The sequence below is a fragment of the Nycticebus coucang genome, chromosome 11, assembly GCF_027406575.1.
Source record: "Nycticebus coucang isolate mNycCou1 chromosome 11, mNycCou1.pri, whole genome shotgun sequence".
Lineage (NCBI taxonomy): Eukaryota > Metazoa > Chordata > Mammalia > Primates > Lorisidae > Nycticebus > Nycticebus coucang.
Genome location: NC_069790.1, coordinates 18,248,585 through 18,261,096, shown reverse-complemented (window position 1 = coordinate 18,261,096; position 12,512 = coordinate 18,248,585).

The window sequence follows — 12,512 nt, the reverse complement described above, 5'->3', positions numbered from 1 at the left end:
TTCATCATTGTGTCATGGATATCTGAGAGGTATGACTCAAGTCTTTCTTTTGTCACTTTGTATAGGGAGATCTACATGACTATGAACATTTAATCCCACTCATGGGGAATAGTTTACAAAATACATGATTCTCTCCCCCTCAATCCATGCTTACTGCTAAATAGGGCAGAAATGAACAGAAGCTGGGCACCTGTATTGCATTAAAGTATGACAAATTTGTCACCAAAGTTACAGAATATTCTACTAAGAATAAATTATAGACTTTTCTTACTTATGCACACTAGAGTCTCAGGCCAGCTCCACTGTTGCTAAAAACACATCTGTAAGAATCATATACCCAAAGAAATAAGAGGCTGAAAATAAAGGAAATTAATTACAAATAAAGGAAATAATTGGAAATCAGTGTTTGGTAGAATATTTGCCTAACCCTTCCAAAGTTTAAAATACAACTGTAGATGGTAACATATTGTAGCAAGCATCAAGAACGCAGCAAAGAACAAGCACTTTTCCATATAAATACATTAATCTGTACATTTTCTGAACAATATTTTATTGAATCTATAATGCTATCAATTGCAAAGCATTATTTCATACACCATTAGGCAGAAAAAGGTTGTCAATTAAGTCATATATATTTTATATCTATTGAAAGAACTCTTTGAGATATAGTTAGACCTAGATTCTTATCACTTTACAGGTAATGAGAAAGTGTTATGATTTTTTAACTTCTATTAACTCTCATTACATTTTATGTTATTATTACTATGCATTTTAATTCAAAATTTATTATAAATATCACAAAATATAATTTTTATATTCAATGTTATTTTTGATTTATGCTTGTATTTACCAGCAATACTGATTTATTTTTCCTTCCTCAATTTCTGTTTACCTTTCTTGTATAATTTTCTTTCCGCCTGAAGAAATCTGTGGTATTTATTGCAATATTTGTCCATAATCCTTTCGGGATTTTTTGCCTAGAAATATCTTAATTTCACATTTGGTTCCAGAGTATATTTTCACTTGGTAGAGAATTCTAAATTGGCAGTTGTTTTTAATCATTAAAGATGTCGACACATTGTTTTCTAGCTTCCGTTATTTCTTTTAGGAAATAATCTATCCATCTTATTATTGGTTTGTAAGGTAATGGATGTTTTTAATATTTCACTACTTTTTATTTCCAGCAGTTTGACTATGATGTGTCAGAGTGTGCTTTTCATTGTATTTAGACTGTGTGGGTGTTTTACCCTTTTTAAATCAACTGCTTGATAATTTTGATTCAATTTGGTAAATTCTTAAAAGATTATCTCTTGAAATATCACGTCTTCTCCATCATCTGTTTCTTCCCCATCTGAAATCCCAATTTCATGTATGGCAGACCTTTATGTAAACATATTTTCAAAAATACACTTCCAGAAAAGAAAAATGCAACTTAATGAAAGAACAAAGAAGCAAGAAACAGTGGTAAATGAAGGACTAACAAACACTAGAATCAATATAAACAATAATTATCTATGTAAGATGTCATAATTATTATTTAAAACTTATTTAATGAAAATAAAAGTAAGTCAGAAATAAAACACAGGATACGAGACCTGACAAAGTGGGGTATTTAACTCTTCTAAGAATCTGTACTTTTCAGGTGAGAGATAAAGATATTGATTAACCCTGAACTTTATAGCATGTGTGCATGTGAGAGATTTAAGACTTTTAAAAGAACAGAAATAGAATATAAAACTTTCAAAATATTATTGGGTAATATGAATTTTTACCAAAAAGTTACTAAAATGTTGAAAGTATGGGAAAAATGAAATATGGAGGAAAACAAGAGAAATAAAAATCACAAAATAGAAAATAAAATAAACTGGAATACACAAGTTTAATTAGATTTTCCAGTTACATAAAAGTTAAGATTAAATAAAATTCAGCAATATTTTATTTAAAGGAGACATGCTTAAAACACAACTATGCCAAAAGATTACCAGCAAAGAGATAAAAATATATACTATGCATATAGTAATGAAAAAAAAAAAAAAACGAACAAAAACACAAGTTCTATTTCAGAGGTTGGTGATTTTTTTCCCTAAAGACCCAGATGGTAAATATTTTAGGCTTTGTAGATCTTTATCATAACTACTCAACCTTGCAATTGCAACAAGAAAGTATCCACAGACAATATGAAAACAAATTAGCACGACTTTGCTCTGATAAAAATTTATTCAAAAAGCAGGCCTCAGGCCATATTTGGCCCACAGGCCTGACTTCTGGTCTGTTGAAGGGCCTATGGATTTGCAAAAAAAAAAAAAAAAGGAGAAAAGAAAAGATTTTAAGATATGAAGAAGTAAAGTAAGATACACAATGTTCTAAGAAAATTCAATCCACAAGCTAGCATAGGTATTCAATAAAAATAAAGGAAAATGAATTAGACAAAATGGTGCCTAAGTCAGATTTTTCATGCCTTCGTTCATCGCTAACCTTATTATTTCTTTCTTTTTTCCTCAATCCTACTTTACCTTCTAGAAAAGGTAATAATTAATAATAGCAGATGATCCAGAGTTCAAACAAATAGAATTTACAGAAGTAAGAGATCTTACGGCTCTACTATTGGGCAGCCCACTGCAGCTACTTGTATCGCGAAAGTGAAATAAATTATAGTGTCACTGTTCATTATTTTAAAAGTTCCCAAAACAGATATACTCCACTGGCATTTATGTTAGTTATTTAAGAAAAGATTAAAAGACATTCATCACGATCTAACACTTAGTAATTATAATGATACAGTGTGTGATTTTCTTATTGTCTCTTAATTATAATTCTTACCACTAGGTGGCACTCATCCAAAATTTTATTCCCCCTGCCCCACAAATGGCTTCAATTGGTCCACCATGTTTTTTAAAACTTTGAATTACTGTCCAATATTTAAGATTAGAGAATTCCACACTATAAAAACTTCTCTTGAAAAAGAAAACATCAGACAACACTGGCTCTTCTCTCTACTGGACAAGGCCACTCCCATAGAGGCAACATGCACTCTTCTGCTTATTTTTCTTACCTTGTCTGCTTTAATGATTTATATTCCACTCTTGTCCGATCCCTAAAAGTATTTGATGTTTTGAGCCCTGAATTACAGTTTCATCAGAAGGTTTTGAGCTATGACTATTTGTTCAAAAACACCAATAAAAATATAATTTCATATTGAGTTTATTTTAGAAATGTAAAGTTAAAACAAGAAGTAATACAGGAAATCAAAATCTAGTTGCTGGATTATGGAACAAATCTTGAAACACTGAAAGCAAGAGAGGACCCAAGAGCAAGATAAACAGCAAGACACAGAAAAACATGAAAAATACTGTCACATCCAGCAAATATCAGTTTACAGGGTCCAGCAACGACATAAATATTTTATGTGGATTAATACGTTAGGCTCTCAAAATCACTCTTTGAGGTGTGTTATTTCCTTCCCATTCTACAGTTGGAAAATGTGAAGCCCAGAGTTGAATACCATTTTCAAAGTCATAGATAGTAAGTGACAGAACTGGGTTTAATCCCATGTGGATCTGAGGCAAAACCCAAGCCTTTAGCTTCTACTCTAAGGTGCACATTGCAGAGTGTCTACTTGGTAATAAGTTTGGAGTTATAGATTGGATTATGCTGTCATTCATATTGGACATTTTGAGTCCTCCAACTGATGATTCCTGAGTTTCTCTGTTGAATGGGGAGATAATTCCTGAAGAAAGGAAGTAGAGGAGTACTCCTTTTTGAATTCGTCCTTTTTGAAGAAGAAGGAAGGAAAGGCTTCCTTTCAGATAGTGGCATGGTCCATCTGGATTACAGTCATTCTTTCCCTTCTCTCTCTAGGATTCTCCTTTCTGGGAGAATTCCATATCTCCTAGGGATGCTCACTCCTCACAGAAAGGGAACGGGAAAACATCCTATGTCAGTGGTGGAGGCCATTCTTTTTTACAATTGCTGCCACATGGTGTCACTGTTGAAACACGGGGAACATAGCCACCCAGGTAGGGTCCATGCTGCATAGTACTGTTTGAGTCCCAGGCCAGTGCTATGTTTGGTGACCACTACAGAGAGATGCTTTAGTGACCACCACTGGCATCATTCACTTCTCTGGCCATAGTTTCTCCACGGGGACATGGGGAAAAGAAATCTCTTCTTGGTGCTACTTTCTTTCTTTTTTTTTTCTCTGCAGGTTTGGGGCCAGGGCCAGGCTTGAACCCACCACCCCCGGTATATGGGGCCAGAGCCTTACTCCTTGAGCCACAGGTGCTGCCCCTCGGTGTTACTTTCAGCTATGATACTTCTATGCAATTATAGGCTTGATCCCCCTATAACTTCAGTCTTATAATTAAGAGACTCTTGAGTATACATAAAATGCCATTTTTACAAGATCCCCAGGGTGACTAAATTTGGTGGGATTTTCATTTATGGCCATGTAATTACCCAGAATTACCTGTTCTTCCTCTCAACTTCAATCAATCCCCCGCACTGAAAGAACATCTCCAGCTCTCTCTCTCTCAATGACCATGCCCTTTTGTTATCCATGAAAGAGTATCATTCCCTTATGGCAACACCTAGCCTGTTTGCAAAAAAAAAGAAAAAAAAAACAAAGTATAACCTTAATACCTGCAAATCCTTCTACTATGCAGAGTAATTCTGCATAGTAATTAAATCACCTTGTATGGGTTAGATCAGTGTACTTTGGTTTAAGAGACCTGGCATATGGATCATTTCAAGCGTCCTAGCAGCTCCTAGCAATAAACTTTTTCTTTATAAAGTAATGAGGGAAAAGGTGTGAAAAGGGAGGGATCAAAACTTACCTATCAGGATCAAAATTTACCTATTAGGTACAATGAACACTTATTCAAGTGACAAAAAGCCCTGATTTCACCACTAGACATTTTGCTCAGGTAACAAAAATCCACTTGTATCCCTTAAATCTATTGAAATGAAAACAAAAAAGAAAAATAATACAGTTGGTGTCATTATTGTTTGCTGTGAGCTAAGGGTGTATGCAATTGAACAGCAAATAATATTTAAATAAAGTTTCCAATTCAGTACAAGAGGCTTTTCCTGTAATTCCACTATCTACAATGTGCCTTCTCATGGAAATACCTCTGTCCATATCTCAAGTAGAGATTTGAGATGAAGAGTATGTACATGAAGAAAATGTCGAGCATGAATTTGAGGATCATGAAATGATCAGGCTGGAAATGATCTTGACGAAGTGTCGCATTTGTCTCCAGGACATATAGTAATATAGACACATAGTCAATTCTCAACTAATTAGAAAGCTGTTCACCAATAATCAGAGTTGAAATAAACTATGTATCATCTAAGTGCTTCCCAACCCACTTCCCACTAGCTGGCAAGCAGCCTGTCCCCCAGGCTTGGCTCACCTTTCCCTAAAACTACCACACCTGACCTGGCCTGCCCTCTGCCCAAGGCGGAAGGATGCTTCAGGGAACCTGGAGTGATTATTCAGCATTGACTATTTTCAAAGCCCTGCTCTAGCCCATAGTCCTGGAGAAAAACCTGTATTCTATTCTTCAAGATCTTCCAGAAAGTAGAATTGCACATCCTTTCCTGTCAGTTTTACAAGTAATTAACCAAGAAAATCATTTTTTGTTAGTACAATATTAATTTTGCTATTAAGTAAAGTGATTTCCTGAGAAGTCATTTATCTTTGAAATGGAGGTAGGTAATTGAGCAAGTGATACTTTTTACACTAATGATGGAACCCCTCCCATACAAAAAGTTTAGAATTATAGAAAGGTATTATAGATCTCCAAATTTAAGCATGTGCCTTCTCATTTACAGGTAAGAAAGCTCATTGTTTTCAGCACTAATCTTCTCATCTGTTACATAAAGGGATCCAAAGGACTTGAACTCAATTACAGATTTCATTACTGAGATGAGGAAATTGCTAAAATTGCTGTGTATGGCACTTTCTATACCCCATACTGCATTAGAATTAATCAGTCATTTTCTTCTGAAACCATTTTTCCCCCAGAAATCAATGAATTTCTACATTAAAATTTCAGGATATAATTTTTAGAGCACTTGGCTGGAGTTAAGGAAGGAAAGTTGCTGGCTGGCATTGTGGCTAGTCTTTTGTGGTTTATAGGCAATCCAAACATCAGTTATGTGTTGTTATATTTTGATTCTCAAAGATTATAATGGGATCCCATGTTATAGTATACTTAAAATAAAAACAGAGAGGGCTTCTTTCTGAGGCTACAGGATGACATACAGTTTTATGCCACTTCATCAGAACTTGGTCTTTCAACCAGATCGTTTATTACAAAGTGCAGTAAAGCGAAACAGAACCACAAGACAAACCTTAAAGCTCTTCCTCTCTTTCTGAATTAGTCTGAGGACAAGATTTTTGTCCAGAAACATCATGTCTGCCTCAGTGTTCACTGTGCCCAGCTGCTCTGTCTCACTGAATGAATGGATTTCTCACGGGGCTGTACAAAGCAAATACCTGACTGAGATGAGAACTAGAGAAATGCACATTTTACTGACTACAGTTGAATGTCTTTTTGTGAATGGAAACTATACTATAAAGTTATCTTTGGAGGTGAGATTGGGATGAGCAGAAATGTATTCAGGTTTAGTCAGAATGAGTTTGAGGGGGGAATGGAATGTACAATGTGTGTAAGTGAAGATGTCATGTGGCACCTAGGAAAAATAATAAATTGAGCAAGTCTAAAAATATGGAGTTGGAAAACTAAAATAAAGTAATTTAGTGTGTATAGTTACTCAGCATGTGCAGGTTCAAGAAGTCTGCCCCCAGCTTTTCCATCAGTTCCTGTCACCACCATACTGGCTTGGGTTCATCAAAGCCAACTATGCATTTCTGTCTTTCTGGGAACCTGAGATGCTTTAAGGTAGTGAGAAAAACTTACCAATTGCTTTATAATTTGTTAATTTTTATTTTCTCTCTCTTTTTTTTTTTTTTTTTTTTGAGACAGAATCTCACTCTGCTGCCCCAGACTAGAATGCCATGGCATGGCATCACAGCTTACAGCAACCTCAAACTCTTGGGGCTCAAGCAATCCTCTTGCCTCAGCCTCCCACGTAACTGGGACTATAGGTGCCTGCTACAATGCCCAGCTAAGTTTTTCTATTTTTAGTAGTGACAGGGTTTCACTTTTGTTCAGGCTTGTCTTGAACTTCTGCGTTCAAGCAATCCATCTACCTTGGCTTCCTAGAGTGCTAGAATTACAGGTGTGAGACACCACTGTCCTTTTCTCTTTGATAAAAAACAAAAACAGGGACAGCACCTGTGGCTCAAGGAGTACAGCGCTGGCCCCATATACCGGAGGTGGCAGGTTCAAACCCAGCCCCGGCCAAAAAAAAACAGGGGCAGCCCCATATGCCGAGAGTGGTGAGTTCAAAACTATCCTGGCCAAACAGCAACAAAAAAATAGCCAGGCATTGTGGCGGGTGCCTGTGGTCCCAGCTACTTGGTAGGCTGAGGCAATAGTCGCCTAGGCCCAGGAGTTGGAGGTTGTTGTGAGCTGTGTTGCCATAGCACTCTTCCAAGGGTGATAAAGTGAGACTCTGTCTCTAAAAAAAAAAAAAAATTTAAGTTGGCTGGAACTACTAGTGCATGGTTGCTTGAGGCAGTTTTGCAGCTGTAAGTTTGTGAACTAAATCAATGCAAGCTGTGCTTTTGTGTTTCTGAATTATTAAACATTTACATTTGGTCAAACAGTATCTCTTTCCTAAATGATTATGCCCTTGATTGAGTGGCAAAATTTGGAGTCAGTAACTTGGAGGATACTTCCTTCAGTCAGAAGGCATATTTTGAGTCTAATTTAGCTAGATTTTGCTGATGGGATAGAAAACTTAAATAGAAGGGTGGACTTTTATAAAACTTATAAACATAGAGTATATAAACACTCTAAACCAGGAGAGTAATGACTATGATGTGCTTATGATGCTAATTACTGAATCAGGCTAATTTACCAGCCTGGTTCAATATATATTAAAAAGTTGCGAGTAGGGCGCCGGCCCCATATACGGAGGGTGGCAGGTACAAACCCAGCCCCGGCCAAACTGCAACGAAAATATAGCCGGGCGTTGTGGCGGGCGCCTGTAGTCCCAGCTGCTCGGGAGGCTGAGGCAGGAGAATCGCGGAAGCCCAAGAGCTGGAGGTTGCTGTGAGTCCTGTGACGTCTTGGCACTCTACCGAGGGTGGTAAAGTGAGACTCTGTCTCTACAAAAAAAAAAAAAAAAAAAAAAAAAGTTGCTTAGATTGGCAAGGGATCTTGTTTCAGTTGTTAAGCTTCTCCCTTTTTCCCCTGGGATCAGAGGACCAGTTCTGCAGGATAAGGTGCTAAAGAGATCCAGGAACAAAAGAAAGCTAAGGTAGTTTTTAGTCACTTAGGGTTGTAAGGTCATATGCTTTCTTAATTGAAAAAAGTTAATGAAGCCTTGAAAAATGACAGCTATGTAACCAAAACAAAGATAGATAAGGATACTATAGTTTCTATGTGAATTCTAGGAAATAATATTTAAGAGCACAATGAAAAAGCAAGGTAAATTCTAATAATCTGGTTTGGAAGAAAAATTGCTCATATACTTTCTTGTTGCCATTTTCCAATTTTTTTATTTTATTTTATTTTTTTGTGAATCTTCCACAATTTGCATACTTTGCACATTGGGAAATATGTTGGTTATCCACAATAGCTAATGAGAACAGCCCAAGATTTCCATTTTTCCATAGCATTTCAAAACCTCTAGGCTAAATCATTCTCTCTTTGACGTATCTTTAAATATTACACCTAGTATCAAATTATTCCATTACATAGCATTTTGTTAAAACATATTGGAATAAATATGAAATAGGATATTTCCTGTGGCACAAGCACCTTGCAAATATTCCCACCAGTGATGGCTCATAGTCACATTATGTCTGACTGGTGACTGAGGGATCAGCATTTCATCCTTCTGTATGGTCAGCACTTTCCAGGCCTCAATTAATGGTCACTTTTAAATAGATTTCCCCTTAAATTATAAGATAAAAGAGACAGGAATTGAAAAAATATGATTTAATAATCACTGCATTGCTTCATCCCCCTGTATTGAGCTAATATATTCATGAAGATATACAGTAAAACTCCTGTAAGTTGACCACCGAAGAGATTATAACAAACCAGTCAACATACAGAGGTGGTCGACATAAGGAACTAACCCTACTGTACTGACACATACATTTGGTGCATGTCCAGTCTATGAAAATTAGGTCAACTTGAGGTAGTCAATGTAGGGAGGTGGTCAACTATGGAAGTTATACTGTAATTAAATGTGATAGAAACAATTCTTTGTGTCTTCACAGTTAAAGACCAGTCTGGTTCAGTCTTTGGCCTCAAGAATGTGCTTAGGCTCCAGAAATCATAGAGTACAATGTTCTACACTCTTACCACACCCTTCTCCCCTTCCCCTTCCCTCTGACCCCATCTTTGCCCCCAGAGACCTCCGTCCCCTGAGTCCTTATCTCTCCCCTCCCAGGTGTGTGTGCCCTCTTACCACCAGCTTTACCGCCTACCCAGAACCTAAAGATGGGCCTTGTCTCTACCTTCTCCCCAGCACCTCAGCGTACCTACATCCTATCCTCCTGCCATACCCACTCTGAATATTACTGGACCCTTGGATAAAAGGGAACAATTCACCTTTCCTCATCCTCTGTCCAGGGAACTTTCTCCCAGAATGTCTCATGACCCTGCACATTGATGAAACCAAACTTCGGAGTCTCTGGTCTCACAGAGCCATCCGCACCACCTATTGGCAGTTTTATTGGCTCCTGGTAAATTTTCTGTTTTCCATGCAATGATTCTTAGAAAGCTAAACCATCACTTCTTTTCCATAAAATTCACAAGCCAACTCCCAACCTCCTACCTTCTTGTTCTCACACATCCTCCCAGTCTTAACTTCTTCTCGGGTTATGCTTAAAGTATTCAGTGTGATGTTTGCTTTTTTCATTCTCAACTTCCCACCCATGTATACATCGATTTATCGCCAATCCATTTTTACCTCTTTCCTCTGGTCTAATGATGATGGCTCACTGCCCATGCCTAACCCCATACACTCCTTCAGTAACCCCCATCTCCTGTACATGTTCCAACCCTTCTTCTCTACCTGCTCCTTTACACTTACTCCCTCCACAAAAGAAATAAGAACAAATGACTTCCCTTGAATTGCATTCTTTAAGAGCTACTTTTAACTCTCACATATTCAGATTAATAAAGGAGAAGAGACTAGTCTAGACTGCTGTATCTAGGATTTGTACCTCATGTGCTGAATTCTCAGTACACTGCTGAAATTGCTCTGGTAAGGTCTACAACAAGATTTGAGCCAAATTTAACAGTCGTTTTTAGCTGCTGTCCACTGGATCTCTACATGGCATTGTCTAACCCTTTCCCTTTAATACTAGATATGCTCTTATTTTTCCAAGACACACTACTTTCTTATAGAAATCAATTCTGATTCCTGTAGAAGAGGTCTTTTGTTATACATATTCTTTAATTTTGGAAGCTTTTCTCGGCTTTCTGCCTTGATCACAAACAAAGAATAAGTAAAATTAACTCTCTTGTCGTTTTAAGCTATTATCAGTATGCATTTGACTTTCAGTCTATATTTTCAACTCAATTCTTCCCCCTCTTGAGATTTGAAAGAATATTTTCACCAGTTGGTGAACTTAACCATTAATTTTTGAGAAGAGCCTAAATTCAATATTTCCAAAACAAATCTCTTCCCACCCCATGTATCTCTTCCCCAAACCCTTCTTAATACCTAATATCACCTGACTATACACAAACCTACCTTAGTTAACCCAAGATTGAAATCTGAAGTCACAGTTTAGGTTCCCTTTCCCTTACTATTTATATCATACCCTGAACATAGTCATTAATTATATCTCAAATATTTTGGGACCCAAAGCCTCTTCTCCATCTGCACTGTAAACGGCAGGGTTTGGGTTCATAATTCCCACAGAGATACAAAATATTCCTAAATTATCTCTCTTTCATATTCCCTCTCCACAAAGCTTCCAATCACCCTTATTTGATGAAGACTAATCATATAATTTTACACTTAATAAAATGGTCACCCACAAAATAATTTGGGGGCAAGTTATTGTGATACTTCTTCATGATTTAATCCTTGCCTACCCCTTCCAATATAAATTTCACCAACCCTAAGTAGCTGGGACTACAGGTGCCCACCACAATGCCCAGCTATTTTCCTTGCAGACGTGGTCTCGCTTTTGCTCAGCTGGTCTCAAACCTGTGAGCTCAGGCAATCCACCCGCCTGGGCCTCCCAGAGTGCTAGGATTACAGGCATGAGCCACCATGCCCGGCCCTTTTACTTTTTAAAGGTTATAAATAAAAGAAAACAAAGTAAAATATATGACAGAAACCATATGTGGCCTGCAAAGCCTAAAATATTTACTATCTGAGTTTGCCAACCACCTATGCTAAGCCTAACAAGGTAAGTGATGTGCTATCTTCCAGATGATTAATAAGGTTCTAAAAGGACTCTCTCATAAAGAAACTGGGAAATGGAGGTGTCACAAATACATAGATTATCTGAACAACTCTTACCAAGTGGTATTTTATACCACAGAGAGTCCCTACTAAAGTGATGTCTTTCCTTCAGGCCAGTGCCCAGTTTGAGATTCTGCTAGCATCTGACTAGGTGAATATTCTGCAGTTTTTAGAAGGGACTATATTCCTACACCAAGTCCTTAGCACAGTTCAGTGTCATGCAGTGCCAGCATACCCAGGCATTTCTTTCTCTTTGACATCCATACTTCTCATTACAGTAACAAAAGATCTACTTTTTGAGAGACAGAGAGAGAGAGAGAGAGAGACTCATTCTGTGCCCTGGGAGAGTGCTATGTCACCATGATACTTCACAACAACCTCAGTCTCTTGGGCTCAAGAGATCTCTTGCCTCAGTCTCCCGAGTAGCTGGGACTACAGGCATCTGCTAGGTCTGGCTAATTTTTCTATTTTTAGTAGAGACAGGGTCTCTTGCTCAGGCTGGGGTCTCAAACTCCTGAGCTTAAGCAATCCACCTGCCTTCGCCTCCCAAGATCTAATATTTTTTAAAAAGAATGGTCATCTTTAAGTGGAGATTAATTTTTCTGAGAAATGTTAATTAGTAGCTTGCCAGATAATCCTTACCAAGTAACACAAAGTCAATGACAACTGAAAACATTTATTTTAGAATTTTTTGTTATTCTTAAAAATGTACAAGTAGATAGCATTATCAAGTAATATTCATTAAAGATATTTTAGGCTGGGTGCAGTGGCTCACACCTGTAATTCTAGCACTCTGGGAGGCTGAGGTGGGAGGATGGTTTGAGCTGAGGAGTTTGAGACCACCAGCCTGAGCAAGAGCGAGACCCTGTCTCTACTAAAAATAGAAAAATTAGCCAGGTGTGGTGGTGGGCACCTATAATCTCAGCTACTCCAGAGGCTGAGGC